We start from the raw sequence: 24,785 nt of genomic DNA on the forward strand, positions 1-24,785 counted from the left end.
CCTAATTTGAATAGAAGTTCCCAGAATCCCACCCAACAGGCAACCATAAGCATTAGGTGGAAATAGGAGTTTGGCAGCAGCAAGTTGCAGCTGAGATCCTGTGGGATGGTTGTCTGCAGTCAGTGGGAGAGAATGTCTGGAGGGTGATTGGAGATTGGAGTGAAGAGGATGAGGCGACAGGGTTCCAGAGAATTCAGAGTTTTGTTTTATTTTTTATTCATTTGTGGGACATGGGTGTCGCTGGCTGGTCAGCATTTATTGCCCATCCCTTGTTGCCCTTGAGAAGGTGGTGGTGAGCTGCTTTCTTGAATCGCTGCAGTCCATGTGCTGTGGGTTAACCCACAATGTCGTTAGGGAGGGAATTCCAGGATTTTGACCCAGCGACTGCGAAGGAACGGCGCTTTATTTCCAAGTCAGGACGGTGAGTGGCTTGGAGGGGAACTTGCAGGCGGTGATGCTCCCATGTATCTGTTGCCCTTGTCCCTCTAGATGGAAGTGGTCGTGGGTTTGGAAGGTGCTGTCTAAGGATCTTTGGTGAATTGCTGCAGTGCATCTTGTAGATAGTACACACTGCTGCTACTAAGCGTCGGTGGTGGAGGGAGTGGATGTTTGTAGATGTGGTGCCAATCAAGCGGGGCTGCTTTGTCCTGGATGGTGGCAAGTTGCTTGAGTGTTGTTGGAGCTGCACCCAGGCAAGTGGGAAGTATTCCATCAAACTCCTAACTTGTGCCTTGGATAGGCTTTGGGGAGTCAGGAGGTGAGTTACTCACCACAGTATTCCTAGCCTCTGACCTGCTCTTGTAGACAGTGTTTATTTGGCGAATCCAGTTAAGTTTCTGGTCAATGGTAACCCCAAGGATGGTGACAGTGGGGGATTCAGTGATGGTAACACCATTGAATGTTAAGGGGTGATGATTAGAGTGTCTCTTATTGGTGATGGTCATTGCCTGGCATTTGTATGGCGTGAATGTTACTTGTCACTTGTCAACCCAAGCCTGGATATTGTCCAGATCTTGTTGCATTTGAACATGGACTGCTTCAGTATCTGAGGAGTCGCGAATGGTGCTGAACATTGTGCAATCATTGGCAAACATCCCCACTTCTGACCTTATGACGGAGGGAAGGTCATTGATGAAGCAGATGAAGATTGTTGGGCCGAGGACACTCCCCTGAGGGACTCCTGCAGAGATGTCCTGGAGCTGAGGTGACTACCCTCCAAAACCACAACATCTTCCTATGTACCAGATATGACTCCAACCAGCGGAGTGTTTGCCCCCTGATACCCATTGATTCCAGTTTTGCGAGGACTCCTTGATGCCACACTCAGTCGAATGCTGCCTTGATGTCAAGGGCTGTCACTCTCGCCTCACCTCTGGAATTCAGCTCTTTTGTCCATGTTTGAACCAAGGCTGTAATGAGGTCAGGAGCTGAGCGAAACCCAAACTGGGCGTCACTGTGCAGGTTATTGCTGAGCAGGTGCTGTTTGATTGTGCTGTTGATGACTCCTTCCATCACTTTACTGATGATCGAAAGTAGAACTGATTGGCAGGGTTGGATGTGTCCTGCTTTTTGTGTACAGGACATACCTGGGCAATTTTCCGCATTGTTGGGTAGATGCCAGTGTTGTAACTGTACTGGAAGAGCTTGGCTAGGGGAGCGCCAAGTTCTGGAGCACAAGTCTTCAAGTACTATTGCTGGAATGTTATCAGGGCCCATTGCCTTTGCAGTATCCAGTGCCTCCAACCGTTTCTTGATATCATGTGGAGTGAATCGAATTGGCTGGAGACTGGCATCTGAGATGCTGGGTTCGGTTCCCGGCTTGGCTCACTGCCTGTGTGGAGTTTGCACATTCTCCCTGTGTCTGCGTGGGTTTCCTCTGGGTGCTCTGGTTTCCTCCCACAGTCCAAAGATGTGTGGGTTAGGTAGATTGGCAATGCTAAGATGTCCATTAGTGTCAGGGGGATTAGCAGGGTAAATATATGGGGTTACAGGGATAGGGCCTGGGTGGGATTGTTGTCGGTGCAGGCAAGATGGGCCAATTGGTTTCCTTCTGCACTGTAGGGATTCTATGATCTTTGCACTGTGGGAGAGGTTTGGGCAACTATCTCTAGGGCAAGACTTTGCTATATGAACAGACAAAAGTCTGCTTTATGCACCACTAGGAAGAGAAACAATATCACTGTGTTTAACAAATTGAGCAATCTTCAAGTTTACTATTGTCCAATAATATCAAATCTTAAACTAGTGAATTTATTGTGACCAGAACTCCTTTTCCGTTACCATGGGGAGGTGATGTCATAGTGATATTACCACTGAACTAGTAATCCAGAGACTCAGAGGAATGTTGTAGGGTCCTGGCTTCAAATCTCACTATGGCATATTGTGAAATTTTAATTTTAAAAAAACCCCAGGAATTAAAAGACTAATGATCACCATTGTCAATTATTGTGACAGCACAGTGGGGCAGCACGGTGGCACAGTGGTTAGCACTGCTGCCTCACAGCGCCAAAGACCCAGATTCAATTCCGGCCTCAGGTGACTGTCTGTGCGGAGTCTGCACGTTCTCCCCGTTACTGTGTGGGTTTCCCCCAGGTGCTCCGGTTTCCTCCCACAGTTACGAAAGATGTGCAGGTGAGGTGGATTGGCCAAGCTAAATAAATTGCCCTTTGGATTCCAAGGTGTGTAGGTTCGATGGGATTATCCATGGGAAATGTGTGGGGCTACGGGGATAGAATGGGGGAGAGGGCCTGGGTAAGTTACTCTGTCAGAGATTAGGTGCAGATTCAATGGGCCGAATGGCCTCTTCTGCACGATAGGGATTCTGTGATTTTGAACACAATGTTGGCGACTGTCACGTCTACCATTGCAATCACCAAATGAACAAAACTATCAATGTTATCCTCATCTTTTTCAGGTTATGTAGGCCCTGCCTTTGGGTAAAACAAAGCAACTGCTGCAAAAGGGAAAGTACCAACTTGTTACTATCAGAAAATGAAACTGAGAGCGATGATTGGGGAAAAAACACTGGAAATCTAAATTAAAATCAGAAAATGCAGGAGATATAAAGTCACCAGACTGACATCTGAAAGAGAGAGCGTGGCTGAATGTTCCAGATGGGATTGTTTATCAAGTGAGCTTAACACCCATCTATCAGCACTCACAGTCACATCACTTTTTTGGCAGTTAACAAATGTCAGCTGCCAAAAGCACTAGATACTCAAAATCTTATCATCACATTTTGAAATGTACAACTGCAGCATTTAATCCCGAATAGATAACATGTCACCATCAGTTGCAAACCTTACTCGCTGATTTTCTGACGATTTAAAACAAAATCATTCAGATACGGATTCCAGTTACTGATACTGACCTAATTCTTTAGCAGGTTACTGTCTCGCTGGTGACAGGTCCTATTTAATTAGCAGGGGCTAAGGTGGCGTTTGGTGGTGCGGTGCATTTGGTGAGTGTGGCGTTGGGCATCGGTCATCCTTGTTTTATTGATAGAGACAACAGAATCGTCCCCTCTTGCGAGTGGGGGGCCCGAGGTGAATGGAGTGAGGGGTCCGTGGTGAATGGAGTGGGGGGGTCCATGGTGAATGGAGTGAGGGGTCCGTGGTGAATGGAGTGGGGGGTCCATGGTGAATGGAGTGGGGGGTCCGTGGTGAATGGAGTGGGGGGTCCGTGGTGAATGGAGTGGGGGGTCCGTGGTGAATGGAGTGGGGGGACAGTGGTGAATGGAGTGAGGGGTCCGTGGTGAATGGATTCGGGGGGTCTGTGGTGAATGGAGTGAGGGGTCCGTGGTGAATGGAGTGAGGGGTCCGTGGCGGATAGAGTGGGCGGGTTCGTGGCAGATGGAGTGGGGGGTCCATGGCGGATGGAGTGGGTGGGTCCATAGTGGATGGAGTTGGGGGGTCCATGATGGATGGAGTGGGCGGGTCCGTGGTGAATGGGATGGCAGGGTCCGTGGAGGATGGAGTGGGGGGATCCGTGGCGGATGGAGTGGGCGGGTTTCTGGCAGATGGAGTGGGCGGGTCCATAGCGGATGGAGTTGGGGGGTCCATGGCGGATGGAGTGGGCTGGTTCGTGGCAGATGGAGTTGGGGGGTCCATGGTGGATGGAGTGGGCGGGTCCGTGGTGAATGGGATGGCAGGGTCCGTGGAGGATGGAGTGGGGGGTCTGTGGTGGATGGAGTGAGGTACCCATGGCGGATAGAGTGGGGGGGTCCATGGTGAATGGAGTGGGCGGGTCTGTTGTGGATGGAGTGGGGGCATCTGTAGTGGATGGTTCAGTTACTCTGGTGGCACAGATTAAATCATTCATCCATTTCCTCCACAACCCAGAATACCCCCCTGGCATTGCACCCGGCAGCTGGGGGCAGTGCTGGGATTCTGCCCAGGTATGACCCTCTCCCCCGCTGGGGACTGTACTCACTGTGCACCCCTGGCGGGTTCTGCTCACCAGGGGCACGATGAGATGGACCTGTCGCACCTTCACGCTGATGTGAATGGACAATTTAACATGGGGGTGGGAGGAGAAGGGGGCTATCAGACAGAAAGGGCTGATAATGAGATTTAAATATATGCAAATGGCGATCCTGACATCCAAAGTCGAGATTTCCATTATGCCATTGCGGGGTGAGGGGGAGTGGTGCACAAAACCCCGGCCACCATTTCCAACTGTACATTAGAACAAAGACCAAAGAAAAGTACAGCACAGGAACAGGCTCTTCGGCCCTCCAAGCCTGCGCGATCATGATGTCTGCCAAAATAAGTATGCACTTACGGAGTCTGGAATCTTCCATTCCCATCCTATTCTTGTATTAATCTGGTTGCCCCTTAAATGCCGCTATCGTACCTGCTCCCACCACCATGGCAGATGGAGTGGAGGGGGTCTGTGGTGGATGGAGTGAGGGATCCATGGCGGATAGAGTGGGGGGGTCCATGGTGAATGGAGTGGGCGGGTCTGTGGTGGATGGAGTGGGGGCATCTGTAGTGGATGGAGTGGGGGCATCACCACCCTCTGTGTAAAAAACCTTGCCTCACACATCTCCTCTAAACTTTTCCCTATACACCTTAAGCCTATGTCCCCCAGTACTTTACTTTTCTACCCTAGGAAAGAGCATCTGACTATCCACTCTGTCCATGCCCATCATAAGCTTGTAAACCTCTATCAGGTCGCTCCTCAACCTTTGTTGTTCAAGTGAGAACAAACCAAGTTTATCCAACCTCTCCTCATAGGGCCTGATGGGATTAAACCCCAAAATACTGAGAGAGGCAAGGGAGGAAATTGCTGGGACACTGAGCGGAAACTTTGTATCCACACTGGCTACAGGGGAGGTCCCAGAGGATTGGAGAATAGCCAATGTTGTTCCTTTCTTTAAGAAGGGGAGCAAAAATAATCCAGGTAATTACAGGCCAGTGAGCCTTACGTCAGTGGTAGGAAAATTATTGGAGAGGGTTCTTCGAGACAGGATTTATTCCCACTTGGAAATAAGTGAGCGTTTTAGTGAGAGGCAACATGGTTTTGTGAAGGGGAGGTCATGTCTCACTAACTTGATCAAGTTTTTCGAGGAAGTGACGAAGCTGATTGATGAGGGTGGGGCAGTGGATGTTGTCTACATGGACTTCAGTAAGGCCTTTGACAAGACCCCTCATGGCAGACTGGTGCAGAAGGTGAAGTCGCATGGGATCAGAGGTGCGCTGGCAAGGTGGATACAAAACTGGCTCGGTCATTGAAGACAAGAGGGTAGCAGTGGAAGGGTACACTTCTGAATGGAGGGCTGTGACAAGTGGTGTTCCTCAGGGATCAGTGCTGGGACCTCTGCTGTTTGTAATATGTATAAATGATTTGGAGGAAAATGTAACTGGCTTGATTAGTAAGTTTGCGGACGACACAAAGGTTGGTGGATTTGCGGATAGCGATGAGGACTATTAGGGGATACAGCAGGATATAGATCGGTTGCAGGCTTGGGTGGAGAGATGGCAGATGGAGTTTAATCCGGACAAATGTGAGGTAATGCATTTTGGAAGGTCTAATTCAGATAGGAAATATACAGTAAATGGCAGAACCCTTAAGAGTATTGATAGGCAGAGGGATCTGGGTGTACAGGCACACAGGTCACTGAAAGTGGCAATGCAGGTGGAGAAGGTAGTCAAGAAGGCATACGGCATGCTTGCCTTCATCGGCCGGGGCACTGAGTTTAAAAATTGGCAAGTCATATTGCAGCTTTATAGAACCTTAGTTCGACCGCACTTGGAATATAGTGTTCAATTCTGGTCGCCACACTACCAGAAGGATGTGGAGGCTTTGGAGAGGGTACAGAAAAGATTTACCAGGATGTTGCCTGATATGAAGGGCATTAGCTCCGAAGAGAGGTTTGGAGAAACTTGGTTTGTTCTCACTGGAACGACAAAGGTTGAGGGGCGACCTGATAGAAGTCTACAAGATTATGAGGGGCATGGACAGAGTGGATAGTCAGAAGTTTTTTCCCAGGGCGGATGAGTCAATTATTAGGGGGCGTAGATTTAAAGTGCAAGGGGCAAGGTTTAAAGGAGATGTACGAGGCAAGTTTTTTACACAGAGGGTGGTGGGTGCCTGGAAACCGCTGCCGGGAGAGGTAGTGGAAGCAGATACAAAAGTGAGTTTTAAGAAGCGTCTGGACAAATACATGAATCAGATGGGAATGGAGGGATGTGATCCCCGGAAGGGTAGGGGGTTTTAGTTCAGTCGGGCAGCATGGTCGCTGCAGGCTTGGAGGGCCGAAGGGCTGTAATTTGTGCTGTAATTTTCTTTGTTCTTTGTTATCTATTACCCAGGCATCATCCTGGTAGACCTCTTCTATACCGTCTCCAAAGCCTCCACATCCTTCTGGTAGTGTGGCGACCAGAATTGTACACAATATTCTAAATGAGGCCTAACTAATTTGGCACAAAGGTTCAATTAGGTTTAGGTTTAAAAGTATGATGTAGAACCTATTTCTCTGATCTCAGGTTTGCCGTGATTGATTTTGCTGTAGAACCTGTTTCCCTGTTTTCTACGGGACACTGCAGTGAAGGACATTTTTTGCACTGCAGGTGTTGACAGGCCAAACCTCAAATTGAATAATGGCGTGCATAAGTCAGATCACGCACAGGCAGATTCCACACAGGAGACAATGATACCTGCGTAGTGGTTAGTGTCACTTACGGCCGGCCATTAATTGAGTGACCCATCGAGCAGGCGGGGAATTCAGACGGGGGGTAGGATTTTATGTATTGCATCGTGACCCTGATGTCATGGTCAGACAGGGATCCTGATAGGCCCTGAACTGGCCAATGAATGGCCAGAGCGTGCACTGGGTATCCAATTAAGGATGGTGGACAGGTGTACAAGTTGCTGGGCCAATAGGAGGGTCTCCAGCAGGCAAGGTGCTGCAATCTTCCATTCCTCCATTTTAGATGAGCGAGGGAAAACATCTCCATTTTGTTGAGCCATCTCACAATCCAATTGCAGCTGCGGCCAGGTCGGCTGTATTGGGCGGGATGGAGAGGGACCTCAAAGGCTTCCTGGATCGTAAGTTGTTTTACAAGTTTATTTATTAGTGTCACAAGTAGGCTTACATTAACACTGCAATGAAGTTACTGTGAATATCTCCCAGTCGCCACATTCCGGCACTTGTTTGGGTACACAGGGAGAATTTAGCATGGGCAATGGGTCTAACCAACAGGTCAAGCGTTTCCTCAAACCTCCGACCCATGTAAGCCAGGCACTTGGTGGGAAGCCCAGAGACATACCGAGTGAGATCAATGTCAAACCAGTGTGGATCAGTAGTCACGCTATTTTAACATAAAATAAATAGGCTTCTCGTCGTAACTGCTCTGTGTTATGCCTGATTCTTGTTTATTTTTCTTCGCAAACACAAGGATGATTCAACCTGCAGGGCATTTAGCAAAAGAGTTCACTTTTGAACAATCAATCACAAAGAATAAATAAGAGAGTCATTTTCTTTGATATTGCCTTCTTAGCATTGGCAGTGACCCTCTCCCAAAGAAAATACCTCCAGGCCTATGGAGTGTCATGTTCTCATTGGGATGGGTTGTGGATGGTTGACTGAATTGGACCAAATTTATATAGAAACGTACATAGAAAATAGAAGCAGGAGGAGGCCATTCGGCCCTTCGAGCCTGCTCTGCCATTCATTATGATCATGGCTGATCATCAAATTCAACAGCCTGATCCCGCCTTTCCCCCATATCCCTTGATCCCTTTAACCCCAAGAGCTATATCTAATTTTTTCTTGACGTCGCACCAAGTTTTGGCCTCAACTACATTCTGTGTTAGTGAATTCCACACATTCACCATTCTCTGGGTGAAGAAATTTCTCCTCACCTCAGTCCTAAAAGAAGGAAAAGAGCCTTTTAAGAAGTATAAGGGGAGTAAGTCCGTAGAGACATTAGTGGAGTACAGAAAGTGCAGGATGGAGCTTAAGAAATCAACTAGAAGAACAAAGAGGGGATATGAGAAAGCTCTGGCTGGTAGAAGTGTGGAAAATCCTAAAATATTCTGGAAGTATATCAATGGGAAGAGTATAACCAGGGTATAACTAGGGCTCATTAGGGACCAAGGAGCGAATCTGTGGGTGGAGCCAGAGGACATTGGTAGGGTGTCAAACGATTATTTCACATCTGTTTTCACCCACGAGAATAAGGAGGTAGTTATGAAACTCAGGGGGTGACTGTGAGGTTCTTGAGCAAATTGTCATCAGGACTGACAAGGTATTGGAGGCATTGGCGGGGTTAAAAGTGGACAAATCTCCAGGTCTGGATGAATTGTATCCCAGGCTGGAAATTGCAGGGGCTCTGAGCCAAATGTTTAATTTCTCTCTGGCCACCGGGGGGGTCATGATGTGGAGATGCCGGCGTTGGACTGGGGTGAACACAGTAAGAAGTCTCACAACACCAGGTTAAAGTCCAACAGGTTTATTTGGTAGCAAATACCATAGGCTTTCGGAGCACTGCTCCTTCGTCAGATGGAGTGGAAATGTGGCACATTTCCACTCCATCTGACGAAGGAGCAGTGCTCCGAAAGCTTATGGTATTTGCTACCAAATAAACCTGTTTGACTTTAACCTGGTGATGCGCGTTATCACACACGAGGCTTGAGATGCTCAAGGAAATAAAGGCTTTTATTTACTATTGCAATGAAGCTACCATATATAGTACACGATCCCAGACTGAGGGGTCCCAGACAGAGCAGTGACCTTTATACCTCTCCCAGGAGGCGGAGCCCGACTGGGATGTACCATAATAACTATAATACAGGTGTAACAGCCCAACCCTAACCCCAACAGCAACAAGTAGAACAACCCATCCCTAACCCCAACAGCAACATATATACATACTCGTAGTACTGGCCAGACCCTGGCTCAGTACTACCTAGTGGGAACCAACGATGGTTCACCACATTCACCCCTCCTTTGAAGACAAAGGCCGGCGGGGTACAAAAAAAACACAGAATAATTTGTCATCAGTCTATAAGTTCAGACGGTCAGGGGGACCGCACCGTCGTTGTGACCTCCTCAACACCGGTGATGACACCGGAGTAGGCACTCGCGGTGGCGTTCTCCCCAAGGCGATGTCCAACGGTTCCTCCACAGTCTCACGGGCCGGCTGACCCCGAGGTGATGATAATCCGTTGAGTTCCGACACGCCCTGAAGTGGTGACCATCTCCTGGACTCAGGCAAGCTGTACACGGGAGTAAAAGGGTTAAGTAATGGTCCCGATGCTGCCCGCGCCGTGTCAGGAGGGGAAACAATAGTTGGGGGGTCTCTAACAGGAGGTATGGGAGCGACAGGGGTTTCTACGTCCCCTGCTGGCGCCAGGTCTCGAATCGAGACCGTGTCCTCTCGCCCATCAGGGTATGCCACATAGGCATACTGAGGGTTGGCATGGAGGAGGTGGACCTGTTCGACCAACGGGTCGGACTTGCGGGCCATTATATGTCGCCACAGGAGGACAGGTTCTGAGTACGTCAACCAAGACGGTAATGAGGTCCCATGGAAGACTTCCGAGGGAATGAAAACAGCCTCTCATGGGGAGTAGCGTTGGTTGCCGTACACAGGAGTGAGCGTATGGAATGGAGCGCATCAGGGAGCACCTCTTGCCAACGGGAGACTGGAAGGCTTTTTGACTTCAACGCCAGTAAGACAGCCTTCCAGACTGTAGCATTCTCACGTTCCACCTGTCCGTTACCCCGAGGGTTGTAGCTCGTGGTTCTACTAGAGGCAATCCCGTATGAGCGCAGGTATTGCCTCAAGTCATCGCTCATGAACGACGAGCCCCTATCGCTGTGAATGTAGCAGGGGTACCCGAACAGGGTGAAAAGATCACGGAATGCCTTGATAACCGTGGCAGCGGATGTATCAGAGCAGGGAATAACAAAAGGGAATCTCGAGTACTCATCAATGATGTTGAGGAAGTACACATTCCGATCTGTCGAGGGAAGGGGGCCCTTAAAGTCGACACTCAGTCTTTCGAAGGGACGAGTGGCCTTGACTAATTGTGCCCGGTCAGGTCGGTAAAAGTGGGGTTTGCATTCCGCGCATACCCGACAGCTTCTCGTTATGGACCTGACATCCTCCACCGAGTTGGGTGGATTGCGGGCTTTTACGAAGTGGTAGAACCGAGTGACCCCAGGATGGCAGAGGTAATTATGGAGAGCCTGCAACCGGTCCTCCTGTATACTGGCGCATGTCCCACGCGACAGGGCATCCGAGGGCTCGTTGAGTTTCCCTGGACGATACATGATGTCGTAATTATAGGTGGAGAGTTCGATTCTCCACCTCAAGATCTTGTCGTCCTTGATCTTGCCCCGCAGCGTGTTATTGAACATGAACGCCACGGACCGCTGGTCCGTGATCAGGGTGAACCGTTTTCCTGCCAAGTAATGGCGCCAATGCCTGACGGCCTCCACAATGGCCTGGGCCTCCTTTTCCACCGCTGAATGTCGAATTTCGGGGCCTTGGAGGGTGCGGAAAAAAAAGGCGACGGGTCTGCCCGCCTGGTTAAGTGTGGCGTCCAGGGCGAAATCAGATGCATCGCTCTCCGCCTGAAAGGGGATGGACTCATCAACAGCGTGCATTGTGGCTTTCGCGATGTCGGCTTTTAGTTTATCAAAGGCCAATCAAGCCTCTGGTGTTAGGGGAAAAGATGTGGACTTGATGAGCGGACGGGCTTTGTCCGCGTAATTGGGAACCCACTGTGCATAGTAAGAGAAGAAGCCTAAGCATCTTCTCAGTGCTTTTGCGCTAGTGGGCAGGGGAAGTTCAAGGAGGGGACGCATGCGGTTTGGATCAGGGCCAATGACCCCGTTTTCCACCACGTATCCGAGGATGGCTAAACGGCGCGTACGAAACACACACTTCTCCCTGTTGTAGGTCAGATTCAGGCGAGATGCAGTGCGTAGGAAATTCAGGAGATTTGTGTCGTGGTCCTGCTGGTCATGGCCGCAGATGGTGACGTTATCCAGGTACGGGAAGGTAGCCCGCAGTCCATTATGGTCCACCATTTGGTCCATAGCACGCTGGAAGACCGAGACCCCATTGGTGACACCAAAAGGAACCCTGAGAAAGTGATACAAGCGACCATCCGCCTCAAAAGCCGTGTATTGTCGGTCCTCTGGGCGGATGGGGTGTTGGTGGTAGGCAGACTTGAGGTCTATGGTGGAGAACACCCGGTACTGCGCAATCTGGTTGACCATGTCAGATATGCGCGGGAGGGGATACGCATCCAGCTGCGTGTATCTATTAATGGTCTGACTATAGTCAATGACCATCCAGGGTTTGTTCCCACTCTTGACCACCACGACCTGCGCTCTCCATGGACTAGCGCTAGATTGTATGATCCCTTCCTTGAGGAGCCGCTGAACTTCAGATCGAATGAAGATCCGATCCTCAGCGCTGTAACGCCTACTCTTAGTCACGATGGGCTTGCAGCCTGGCACAAGATTCTGGAACAGGGAGGGTGTGGTAATCTTCAGCGTCGAGAGGCTACAGGCGGGGCACGTTGGGCAATTTGGAAGCTGCTGTTCTCCCACTGAAAGCGGAGGGAGTGGCCGACCGTACTGTAGGGTTACACTCTTCAAGTGGACCATGAAATTTAGTCCGAGGAGTATTGGCGCGCGAAGGTGCGGTAACACCAGGAGCTTGAAGCGCTCGTAAACCGTGCCCTGCACCGTTAAATTTACCACGCAACTCCCTAGCACGGTGACAGACCGGGACCTTGATGCCATCGAAATCGTCTGTTTGACAGGTTGGATCTGGAGGCCACACCGCTTCACAGCGTCTGGGTGAATAAAACTCTCAGTGCTCCCGCTGTCAAACAGACAATAAATCAAGTGTTTGTTTACCTGAATGTCCATCATAGACTTGTCGAGTCTTTGAGGCTTGGCCTGGTCCAGGATGATCGACGCCACCGTTGGTTCGAGAGCGCCACTGCAGGCAGCTGAGATAGATGAAGGTGACCCCTGCTGGTCGTTCGCGGTCGGTGCCGACCAACATGGCTGCTCCCATAGGTCGCACGTGGGTGATGGCGCCAAAATCAGCGACCCCTGGTGGTCGCGCATCTCTTGCGACTCCGTCGTCTGTAATGGCGGCGTCCTGGCCTCGCACATGGACGAAACCCTCGACGATGCCGACGACGAAGAACCGGGCTCCGGGGAGTCGCAGGCCGCACTGCTGTTCCTGGAAGTAAGTTTGGATCGGCATACCTTCGAATAGTGCCCCTTCTTACCGCAGGTGGAGAACAACACTGCATTAGCGGGACATCGCTGCCGAGTGTGCTTCACTCCCCCACAGAAGTAACACCGCGGGCTGCCTGGAGCTGCTGCCGTCGTCAGGCCCGAGTGTGGGCACGCCATCACGCAGCTTTCCGAACCCGAGGGACGAGGAGGGATCAGCGACTGCTCCTGCCACGCTGTCTCCACGTGGTCTTCGGGATACAATGCTAGGCTTTTGGAGGCCGTCTCCAACGTATCCGCTAGTTCTATTGACTTAGTGAGATCAAGATTACCTTGCTCCAACAGTCTGAGTCGGATATAAGATGATCCGATTCCCGCCACAAACGCATCTCGAGCGAGGTCGTTCATGTTCTGTTCTGCCGACACTGCTTTGCAGTTACAGCCCCTGGCTAGCTGTAGGAGCTCTCACGCGTACTGTTCCGTCGTTTCGCCGGGCTGCCGTCGTCGAGTGGCTAAGAGGTATCGAGCATGCATCTCGTTTGGCGGTTTAATGTAGCACTTCTTAAAAAGCTCGAGAGCCCCTTTGTAGTCGGTGGCCGCACGGATCGCGAGATATACGGCGTCGCTTACCCTCGCGTGGAGGACCCGGAGTCTGTCGTCGTCTGTGGCGACCGCTGCGGAGGCTGCAAGGTAGTCCTCAAAACATTTCAACCAGTGGTCGAAGGTGTTAGAGGCGCCCGCCGCACGTGGATCCAGTGTAAGACATTCGGGTTTTAACATTTGCTCCATACTCTCTGTATCGTTTTCCTTTTTTTTTCTAACGACGAGAGTTTAATTAATAGTAAATAAAATTGATGCGCGTTATCACACACGAGGCTTGAGATGCTCAAGGAAATAAAGGCTTTTATTTACTATTACAACGAAGCTACCATATATAGTACACGATCCCAGACTGAGGGGTCCCAGACAGAGCAGTGACCTTTATACCTCTCCCAGGAGGCGGAGCCCGACTGGGATGTACCATAATAACTATAATACAGGTGTAACAGCCCAACCCTAACACCAACAACAACAAGTAGAACAACCCATCCCTAACCCCAACAGCAACATATATACATACTCGTAGTACTGGCCAGACCCTGGCTCAGTACTACCTAGTGGGAACCAACGATGGTTCACCACACCTGGTGTTGTGAGACTATTTACTGTGTTCACCGGGGGGCTGCCAGAGGACTGGAGAACAGCTAATGTGGTCCCACTATTTAAGAAGGGTTGTAGAGACAAGCCAGGGAACTACAGACCAATGAGTCACATGGGGCGGCACAGTAGCGCAGTGGTGAGCACTGCTGCTTCACAGCTCCAGGGTCCCGGGTTCGATTCCCGGCTTGGGTCACTGTCTGTGTGGAGTTTGCACATTCTCCTCGTGTCTGCGTGTGTTTCCTCCGGGTGCTCAGGTTTCCTCCCACAGTCCAAAGATGTGCGGGTTAGGTTGATTGGCCAGGTTAAAAATTGCCCCTTAGAATCCTAAGATGCGTAGGTTAGAGGGATTAGCGGGTAAATATGTGGGGGTAGGGCCTGGGTGGGATTGTGGTCGGTGCAGACTCGATGGGCCGAATGGCCTCCTTCAGCACTGTAGGGTTTCTATGGTTTCTATGATGATTTCTATGTCCATGGTTGGGAAACTACTGGAGAAGATTCTGAAGGAGAGAATCTATCTCCATTTGGAGAGGCATGGTTTGATCAGGGACAGTCAGCATGGTTTTATCAGAGAGAGATCATGCCTAACAAGTTTGATTGAACTTTTTGAGCATGTAACCAAATATGTAGATGAGGGTAGTGCAGTTGATGTAGTTACATGGATTTCAGCAAAGGTTTTGACGAAGAACCACATGGGAGACTTAATAAGAAGGCAAATGCACATGATTTGATTTGATTTGATTTATTATTGTCACATGTATTAGTATACAGTGAAAAGTATTGTTTGTTGCACGCTATACAGACAAAGCATACCGTTCATAGAGAAGAAAACGAGAGAGTGCAGAATGCAGTGTTACAGTCATAGCTAGGGTGTGGAGAAAGATCAACTTAATGCAAGGTAAGTCCATTCAAAAGTCTGACAGCAGCAGGGAAGGAGCTGTTCTTGAATCGGTTGGTACATGACCTCAGACTTTTGTATTTTTTTCCCGATGAAAGAAGGTGGAAGAGAAAATGTCCGGGGTGTGTGGGGTTTCTTGATTATGCTGGCTGCTTTTCCGAGGCAGCAGGAAGTGTAGACAGAGTCAATGGATGGGAGGCTGGTTTGCATGATGGATTGGGCTACATTCACGACCTTTTGTAGTTCCTTGCAGTCTTGGGCAGGGCAGGAGCCATACCAAGCTGTGATACAACCAGAAAGGATGCTTTGGATGGTGCATCTGTAAAAGTTGGTGAGAGTCGTAGCTGACATGCCAAATTTCCTTATTCTTCTGAGAAAGTAGAGGCGTTGGTGGGCTTTCTTAACTATAGTGTCAGCATGGGGGGACCAGGACAAGTTTTGGTGATCTGGACACCTAAAAACTTGAAGCCCTCGGCCCTAGATATAGGGTGATCTAATAAGGTGGATTCCTAATTGGCTTCACAGTAGGAGGCAGTGGGTGGTGACAGACAGCTGCGTTAGTGATTGGAGGCCAGTGACCACAGGGATCTGTGCTGGGCCCCCTACTGTTTGTCATTTATATAGATGGCATAGATGACTATGTGGGGGTTGGAACAGTAAGTTTGCCGATGACACAAAGATTGGCCAGGTGGTTAACCGTGAGGTTGAGTGTCTTGTGTTACAGGAAGATATAGACGAGATGGTCAAATGGGCAGATAAGTGGCAGGTGGAATTTAACCCTGAAAAATGTGAGGTGATACATGTTGGAAGGAGTAATTTGACAAGGAACTACACTATGAAAGGTCTGACACTGTGTAGTTCCGAAGAACCAAGCGATCTTGGCGTGTTAGTCCACAGATCTTTGAAGGCAGAAAGGCAGGTAAATAGGCATTTGGCATACCTGCCTTTATCAATCGGGGTATAGATTACAAAAGCAGGGAGGTCATGTTGGAGTTGTATAGAACTTTGGTGAGGCCACAGCTGGAGTACTGTGTGCAGTTCTGGTCGCCACATTGTAGGAAGGATGTGATTGCACTGGAGGGGGTGCAGAGGGGATTCACCAGGATGCTGCCTGGGACGGAGCATTTAAGTTATGAAGAGAGGTTGGATAGGCTTGGGTTGTTTTCTCTGGAGCAGAGAAGACCGAGGGGCGACCTGATTGAGGTGTTCAAGATTATGAGGGGCACGGACAGAGTGGATAGACAGCAGCTGATCCCATTAATTGAAGGATCAGTTACGAGGGGACACAAGTTAAAAGTGAGGAAAAACGTTTTTACCCAGAGGGTGGTGACGGTCTGGAATGCGCTGCCTGGGAAGGTGGTGAAGGCGGGATGCCTCACATCCTTTAAAAAGTAGCTGGGTGAGTACTCGGCACGCCATAACATTCAAGGCAATGGGCCAAGTGCTGGCAAGTGGGATTAGATAGGCAGGTCTGAGCCTTTCATGCATCGGTGCAGACTCAAAGGGCCTCTTCTGCATTGTAGTATTCTGTAATTCCGTGACTCTGATTCTTTACCCTTTACCCTCAAACTATAATCCCTAGTTTTGGACTCCCCACCATCAGGAACCTTCTTTGAAAATCTAACCTGTTTAATCTTGTTAGAATTTTATAATTTTCTCTGAGATCCCCTCTCGCTCTTCTAAACTCTAATGAATATAATCCTAATCGACTTAGTCTCTCCTTGTATGACAGTCCTGCCATGCCAGGAATCAGCCTGGCAAACCTTCGCTGTATTCCCTCTATAGCAAGGACATCCTTCCTCACATAAGGACACCAAAACTGCACACAATACTCCAGGTGTGGCCTCACCAACGCCCTATTCAATTGTTGTAAAACATCCCTGATCCTATACTTAAGGGGAAGCAGATGCGTAGTGCTATTGTCGCTGGACTAGTAATCAAGCGACCCAGGGTGATGCACTGGGGACCTGGATGCGAATACCACCATGGCAGATAATGAAAATTGAATTCAATCAAAATCTGGAATGAAACCATTGTCGGAAAAACCCATCTGGTTCACTAATGTCCTTTAGGGAAGGAAATCTGCCATCCTTACCCGGTCTGACCTACATGTGACTCCAGAGTCACAGCAACGTGATTGACTTTCAAATGGCCTCAGGGATGGGCCAGCAAAGCCCACATCCCATGAACGAATAAAAAAGCGTGTTTTCTACCACTTCCATCCCGCCTGCGTGAAGAGCCGGAAAGTTCTGGCCATGATATGTGTCCAAGGTGTCATTGAAATTTTGTCCATTAGTTTTGGAGATATATTGTTTACGGGCAAACAGATGAATAAATTGGGACAAAAACATTACCTCTGTCCACCTTCAGGGGGATTGGAATTGATGCAATGGAGGTGCCAGTGTACAAATACTTAATCATATGCAACTTAGTACAGGCTCCAATTAATCTATTTGGAAAGCATTAACATCTCTGCTAGAATGCTGGAGAAAAGTATCTCTAAAGAATGTCAGATACGTGTAGCTCAGTGGTGAAAATTCACAACGACCTTGGAGAAATCTTCACCTTCACCACATGAATAGCAATCTGATGGAGCCATTACGGAACACATCTAAATTCCTTCACTAAACTTCTCCAGCTCGCTATCCCCTTTTGCAGCTTTAAGATGCACCTTAGAAACTATCTTGCTGACCAAGCCTTTGCGTTGATATTTGCTTCTGCTGCTCAGTGTCACTGGTAAATGCCTTTGGGGAGCATGGGTGATCTATTGGGGAGGCGATGGGCTACTGGTACTATCGCTAGACTATTATTCCATAAACTCAGCTAATGTTCTGGGGACCCGGGTTTGAATCCCACCACGGCAGATGGTGGAATTTTAATTCAATAAAAAATATCTGGAATTAAGAATCTACTCATGACCGTGAAACCATTGTCAATTGTCGGGAAAACCCATCTGGTTCGCTAATGTTCTTTAGGGATGGAAATCTGCCGTCCTTACCTGGTCTGGCCTACATGTGACTCCAGAGCCACAGCAATGTGGTTGACTCTCAACTGCCCTCGGGCAATGAGGGAAGGGCAATAAATGCTGGTAGCCAGCGACGCCCATGTCCCATGAATGAATTTTTTTTAAATTTCCCCAGTCTCCTGGCCAATATCGCTCAACCAACATCATTCAAGCACTTTGTGGGATCCTATAGCTGTGTTTGCTATATTACAGAAGTGATGATTCAGGTGTAAAGTACTTTGAGATGTCCTGAATGCTGAAAGTTTCTGTGTAAATGCAAACAAAGACAACAAAGACATCTATGTCAGACTCCTATTTATTGACTACAGCTCAGCCTTCAACACCATTAATCCTACAAAATTCATCTCCGAATTCCATGGCCTGGGGCTCGGCTCTTCCCTCTGCAACTGGATCCTGAACTTCCTAACTCACAGATCGCAATTAGCAAGGATAGGCAACAACACCTCCTCCATGATCATCCTCAACACCGGTGCGCCACAAAACTGTGTCCTCAGCCCCCTACTATGCTCCCTATACACCTATGACTGAGTGGCCAAATACCCCTCCAATTCGATTTACAGGTTTGCTGACGACACCACCATAGTGGGTCAGATCTCAAACAATGATGAGATCGAGTACAAAAAAGAGATCGAGATTCTGGTGAACTGGTGCGACAACAATAATCTCTCCCTCAATGTCAACAGAACAAAGGAGATAGCCATTGACTTCAGGAAGCATAAAGGAGAACATGCCCCTGTCTACATCACTGGGGACGAAGTCGAAAGGGTCGTGAGCTTCACGTTTTTAGGTATCCAGATCACCAACAACCTGTCCTGGTCCCCCCATGCCGACACTATAGTTAAGAAAGCCCACCAATGCCTCTACTTTCTCAGAGGACCAAGGAAATTTGGCAGCTACGACTCTCACCAACGTTTACGGATGCACCATAGAAAGCATTCTTTCCGGTTGCGTCACAGCTTGGTATGGCTCCTGCGCTGCCCAAGACCGCAAGAAACTGCAAATCATCGTGAATGTAGCCCAGTCCATCACGCAAACCAGCCTCGCATCCATCGACTCCGTCTACACTTCGCGCTGCCTTGGAAAAGCGGCCAACATAATTAAGGACCTCTGATGCGCGATTAAATCACTCGGGAGGCTAGAATGTACTCGGGAAATAAAGGCTTTTATTACTGACAAGAATGGAGCACACTATATACAATACAATCCCAGACTAAAGGGTCTCCAGGCAGTGCAGTGACCTTTATATTTCCCCTGGTAGGCGGAGCCAACTGGAGTGTACCACAGAACAATATCAACAGGTAGAACAGCCCAACCCTAACACCAACAGTAATTACAGTAACATATCTACAAACCCCATAGTGCTGACCATCCATGGCTCAGCACTCATAGTGGTAACCAACTACGGTTCACCACATTCACCCCTCCTTTAAAAACAAAGGCCGGTGGGGCAAAAAAAAAACAGAACAACTGTTCATATAATCACAAGTTCAGTCGTATCGGAGGACCGCACCGTCTCTGCGACCTCCTCAACACTGGCAGTAACGCCGGTTCTGGTGACCGTGGTGACCTTCTCTCCAAGGTGGTGTCCAGTGACTCCTCCAGTTCCTCACGGACAGGTGGACCACGAGGTGGCGACAATCTGCTGGACTCGAGCACGCCTCGAGGTGGTGACAATCTCCTGGAATCAGGCAAGCTTTTATAAATATATAAAAAGGAATAGAGTGGCTAGAGTGAATGTTGGACCCTTGGAGGACGAGAGGGGGGAGTTAATAGTGGGAAATGAGGATATGGCTGAGTCTTTAAATAAGTTTTTTGTGTCGGTCTTCACGGTGGAGGACACAAATAGTTTGCCAAATATTAACGATAGAGGGTTGGCAGCAGGAGAAATACTTAATACGATTAATGTTACCAGAGAGGCAGTGCTGGGTAGACTAATGGGACTGAAGGTGGACAAGTCCCCGGGTCCGGATGGAATGCATCCCAGGGTATTGAAAGAAATGTCAGAGGTAATAGTGGATGCGTTAGTGATTATTTATCAAAACTCGTTGCATTCTGGGGTAGTGCCGGTTGATTGGAAAACGGCTAATGTTACGCCGCTGTTTAAAAAAGGAGACAAAAGGCGGGTAACTATAGGCCGGTCAGCTTAACGTCTGTAGTAGGGAAAATGCTGGAATCCATTATTAAAGAGGAGATAGCAGGGCATCTGGATAGAAATGGTTCGATCAATCAGACGCAGCATGGATTCATGAGGGGAAAGTCGTGCTTGACGAACATGTTGGATTTTTATGAAGATGTGACTAGGGCGGTTGATGGAGGAGAACCGGTGGATGCAGTGTTTTTGGATTTCCAAAAGGCGTTTGATAAGGTGCCCCATAAAAGGCTGCTGAAGAAGATTAAGGCACACGGAGTTGGGGGTAGTGTGTTAAAGTGGATTGGGGACTGGCTATCCGACAGGAAGCAAAGAGTCGGAATAAATGGGTGTTTTTCCGGTTGGAGGAAGGTAACTAGTGGCGTGCCGCAGGGATCGGTACTCGGGCCGCAACTGTTTACCATTTATATAGATGATCTGGAGGAGGGGACGGAGTGTAGGGTAACGACGTTTGCAGACGACACAAAGATAAGTGGAAAAGTGAATCGTGTGGAGGACGGAGAAGATCTGCAGAGAGATTTGGACAGGCTGAGTGAGTGGGCGAGGATATGGCAAATGGAGTATAACGTTGAGAAATGCGAGGTTATACACTTTGGAGGAAATAATAACAAATGGGATTACTATCTCAATGGAAACAAATTAAAACATGCTACCGTGCAAAGGGACCTGGGGGTCCTTGTGCATGAGACGCAAAAGCCCAGTCTGCAGGTACAACAGGTGATCAAGAAGGCAAATGGGATGTTGGCCTATATTGCGAGGGGGATAGAATATAAAAGCAGGGATGTCTTGATGCACCTGTACAGGGCATTGGTGAGGCCGCAGCTGGAATACTGTGTGCAGTATTGGTCCCCTTATATGAGGAAGGATATATTGGCATTGGAGGGAGTGCAGAGAAGGTTCACCAGGTTGATACCGGAGATGAGGGGTTTGGATTATGAGGAGAGGCTGAGGAGATTGGGTTTGTACTCGTTGGAGTTTAGAAGGATGAGGGGGGATCTTATGGAGACTTATAAGATAATGCGGGGGCTGGATAGGGTGGAGGCGGAGAGATTCTTTCCACTTAGTAAAGAAGTTAAAACTAGAGGACACAGCCTCAAAATAAAGGGGGGTCGGTTTAAGACAGAGTTGAGGAGGAACTTCTTCTCCCAGAGGGTGGTGAATCTCTGGAATTCTCTGCCCACTGAGGTGGTGGAGGCTACCTCGCTGAATATGTTTAAAGCGCGGATGGATGGATTCCTGAGCGGTAAGGGAATTAAGGGTTATGGGGATCAGGCGGGTAAGTGGTACTGATCCACGTCAGATCAGCCATGATCTTATTGAATGGCGGGGCAGGCTCGAGGGGCTAGATGGCCTACTCCTGCTCCTATTTCTTATGTTCTTATGTAAGCTGTACACGGGAGTAAGAGGATTAAGTGGTGGTCCCGATACTGCCCGCGCCGTGTCAGGAGGGGAGATAAGGGTCGGGAGGTCCCTAACTAGGGGTGTGGGAGCGACTGGGGTGACCAAGTCCCCTGCTGGCGCCAGATCTCTAATAGAGACCGTGTCCTCTCGCCCGTCAGGATATGCCACATAGGCATATTGAGGGTTGGCGTGGAGGAGATGGACCTGTTCAACCAAAGGGTCGGACTTGCGGGTCCTAACATGCCGCCGCAGGAGGACAGGTCCTGAGTGCGTCAACCAAGACGGTAATGAGGTCCCAGAGGAAGACTTCCTAGGGAAGGAAAACATCCTCTCATGTGGAGTAGCGTTGGTTGCCGTACACACGAGTGAGCGGATAGAATGGAGCGCATCAGAGAGTACCTCTTGCCAACGGGAGACTGGAAGACCTTTAGACCTCAACGCCAGTAAGACAGCCTTCCAGACTGTAGCATTTTCTCGTTCAACCTGTCCGTTACCCCTAGGGTTGTAACTCGTAGTTCTACTTGAGGCAATCCCTTTTGAGAGCAGGTATTGCCTCAAGCCGTCACTCATGAATGACGAGCCCCTATCACTGTGGATATAGCTGGGGTAACCGAACAGGGTGAAAAGATCCCGTAATGCTTTAATGACCGTGGCAGTGGTCGTATCAGAACAGGGAATGACAAAAGGGAATCGTGAGTACTCATCAATCACATTGAGGAAGTACACATTCCGATCTGTCGAAGGAAGGGGGCCCTTAAAGTCCACACTCAGTCTTTCAAAAGGGCGAGTGGCTTTAATGAGGTGTGCCCTGTCAGGTCGGTAGAAGTGCGGTTTGCATTCAGCACATACCAGGCAACTTCGGGTTATGGACCTGACATCCTCCACTGAGTAGGGTAGATTCTGGGCCTTTACGAAATGGAAGAGCCGAGCGACCCCCGGATGGCAGAGATCATTGTGGAGGGCCTGTAATCAATTCTCCTGCACACTTGCACATGTTCCACACGACAGGGCGTCTGAAGGCTCATTGAGCTTCCCTGGACGGTACATGATATCATAATTGTAGGTGGAGAGTTCGATTCTCCACCTCAAGATTTTATCATTTTTGATCTTACCCCGTAACGTGTTGTTGAACATGAACGCCACGGACCGCTGGTCCGTGAGCAGGGTCAATCGTTTTCCCGCCAAGTAATGGCGCCAATGCCGAACGGCCTCCACAATGGCCTGGGCCTCCTTTTCCACCGCAGAGTGTCGAATTTCGGGGCCTTGGAGGGTGCGAGAGAAAAAGGCGACGGGCCTGCCCGCCTGGTTAAGTGTGGCGGCCAAGGCGAAATCCGATGCATCACTCTCCACCTGAAAGGGGATGGACTCATCGACAGCGTGCATCGTGGCTTTCGCGATGTCGGCTTTTATCCCTTCAAAGGCTAAGCGAGCCTCTGTTGCTAGGGGAAAGGAGGTAGACTTGATGAGCGGACGGGCTTTGTCCACATAATTGGGAACCCACTGTGCATAGTAAGAGAAGAAGCCTAAGCATCTTCTCAGTGCTTTGATGCTCGTGGGCAGGGGAAGTTCCAGTAGGGGACGCATACGGTCTGGATCAGGTCCAAGGACCCCGTTTTCCACCACGTATCTGAGAATTGCTGAACGGCGCTTGCGAAATACGCACTTCTCCCTGTTGTAGGTCAGATTCAGGCGAGACGCAGTGCGTAAAAATCTAAGGAGGTTGGCATCGTGGTCCTGCTGGTCATGGCCGCAGATAGTGACGTTATCCAGGTACGGGAAGGTAGCCCGCAGCCCGTTTTGGTCCACCATTCGGTCCATTGCACGCTGGAAGACCGAGACCCCATTCGTGACGCCAAAGGGAACCCTTAAAAAGTGATAAAGGCGACCATCCGCCTCAAAGGCCGTGTATTTTCGGTCCTCTGGGCGAATGGGGAGCTGGTGGTAAGCCAACTTCAAGTCAATGGTGGAGAACACCCGGTACTGCGCAATCTGGTTGACCATGTCAGATATGTGTGGGAGAGGATACGCATCCAGCTGCGAGTATCTATTAATGGTCTGACTATAGTCTATGACCATCTGGGGTTTGTCTCCAGTTTTAACCACCACTACTTGCGCTCTCTATGGACTAGAGCTAGGTTGGATGATCCCTTCCTTGAGGAGCCGCTGAACCTCAGATTGAATAAAGATCCGATCCTCAGCGCTGTAACGCCTGCTCTTGGTTGCGATGGGCTTGCAGCCTGGCATTAGATTCTCGAATAAGGATGGTGGGGTGATTCTGAGTGTCGAGAGGCTACACGTGGAGTGCGCTGGGCAATTTGGAGGCTGCTGTGCTCCCACTGAAAGTGGAGGGAGTGGCCCATCGTACTGCAGGGTTACACTCCTCAGGTGGACCATAAAGTCTAGTCCCAGGAGCATCGGAGCGCAAAGGTGCGGTAACACAAGGAGCCTGAAGTTCTCGTAAACTGTGCCCCGCACCGTCAAGTTGACCACGCAGCTCTCTAGCACGGTAACAGACCAGGACCTCGACGCCATCAAAATTGTCTGTCTGACAGTCCGTACTCGGAGACCGCACCGTTTCACGGTGTCAGGATGAATGAAACTCTCCGTGCTCCCGCTGTCAAACAAACAATGAATTTGGCGTCCGTTTACCTCTATGTCCATCATGGACTTGTCGAGTCTGTGAGGCTTGGCCTGGTCCAGGATGATTGACGCCACCGTCGGATCTTGGGTGCCGCTGCAGGCAGCTGAGATGGTTGATGATGATGACCCCTGCTGGTCGTCCGCGGTCGGTGCCGACCAAAATGGCTGCGCCCATGGATCGCACGTGGTCGGTGTCGCTAACAGTGGCGGCCCCTGCAGGTCGCACATGTCTTGCGTCTCCGTTGTCAGGAATGGCGGCGCTCTGAAATCGCACGTGGTGGAGGACCTCGAAGATGCTGGAGACAAGGAGACAGGCTCAGGAGGATCACACGCCGCACTGCTATGTTTGGAGGGTGGTTTGGTCCTGCAGACTTTGGCATAATGCCCTTTCTTTCCGCACACGGAGCACAATACCGTTCTGGCTGGACATCGTTGCCGAGGGTGCTTCGCCCATCCACAGAAGTAACACCGCGGGCCACCTGGAGCTGCCGCCGTCGTCAGGTCCGAGGTTGGAAACACAATCGGCAGTTTTTCGGAGCCGCTGAATAAAGCAGAGTCAGTGGCTGTACTTGCCACGATGTTCCCACATGGTCGGTGGGGTACGTTTCTAGGCTTCTGGAGGCCGTCTCCATAGCGTCAGCCAATTCTACTGTCTTAGTGAGGTCGAGGTTACCTTGCTCTAACAGCCGGAGGCGAATGTACGACGAGCCGATTCCCGCCACGAACGCATCGCGGATCAAGTCGCTCGTATACTGGGCCG

Source organism: Mustelus asterias, chromosome 27, assembly GCF_964213995.1.
Source record: "Mustelus asterias chromosome 27, sMusAst1.hap1.1, whole genome shotgun sequence".
NCBI lineage: Eukaryota > Metazoa > Chordata > Chondrichthyes > Carcharhiniformes > Triakidae > Mustelus > Mustelus asterias.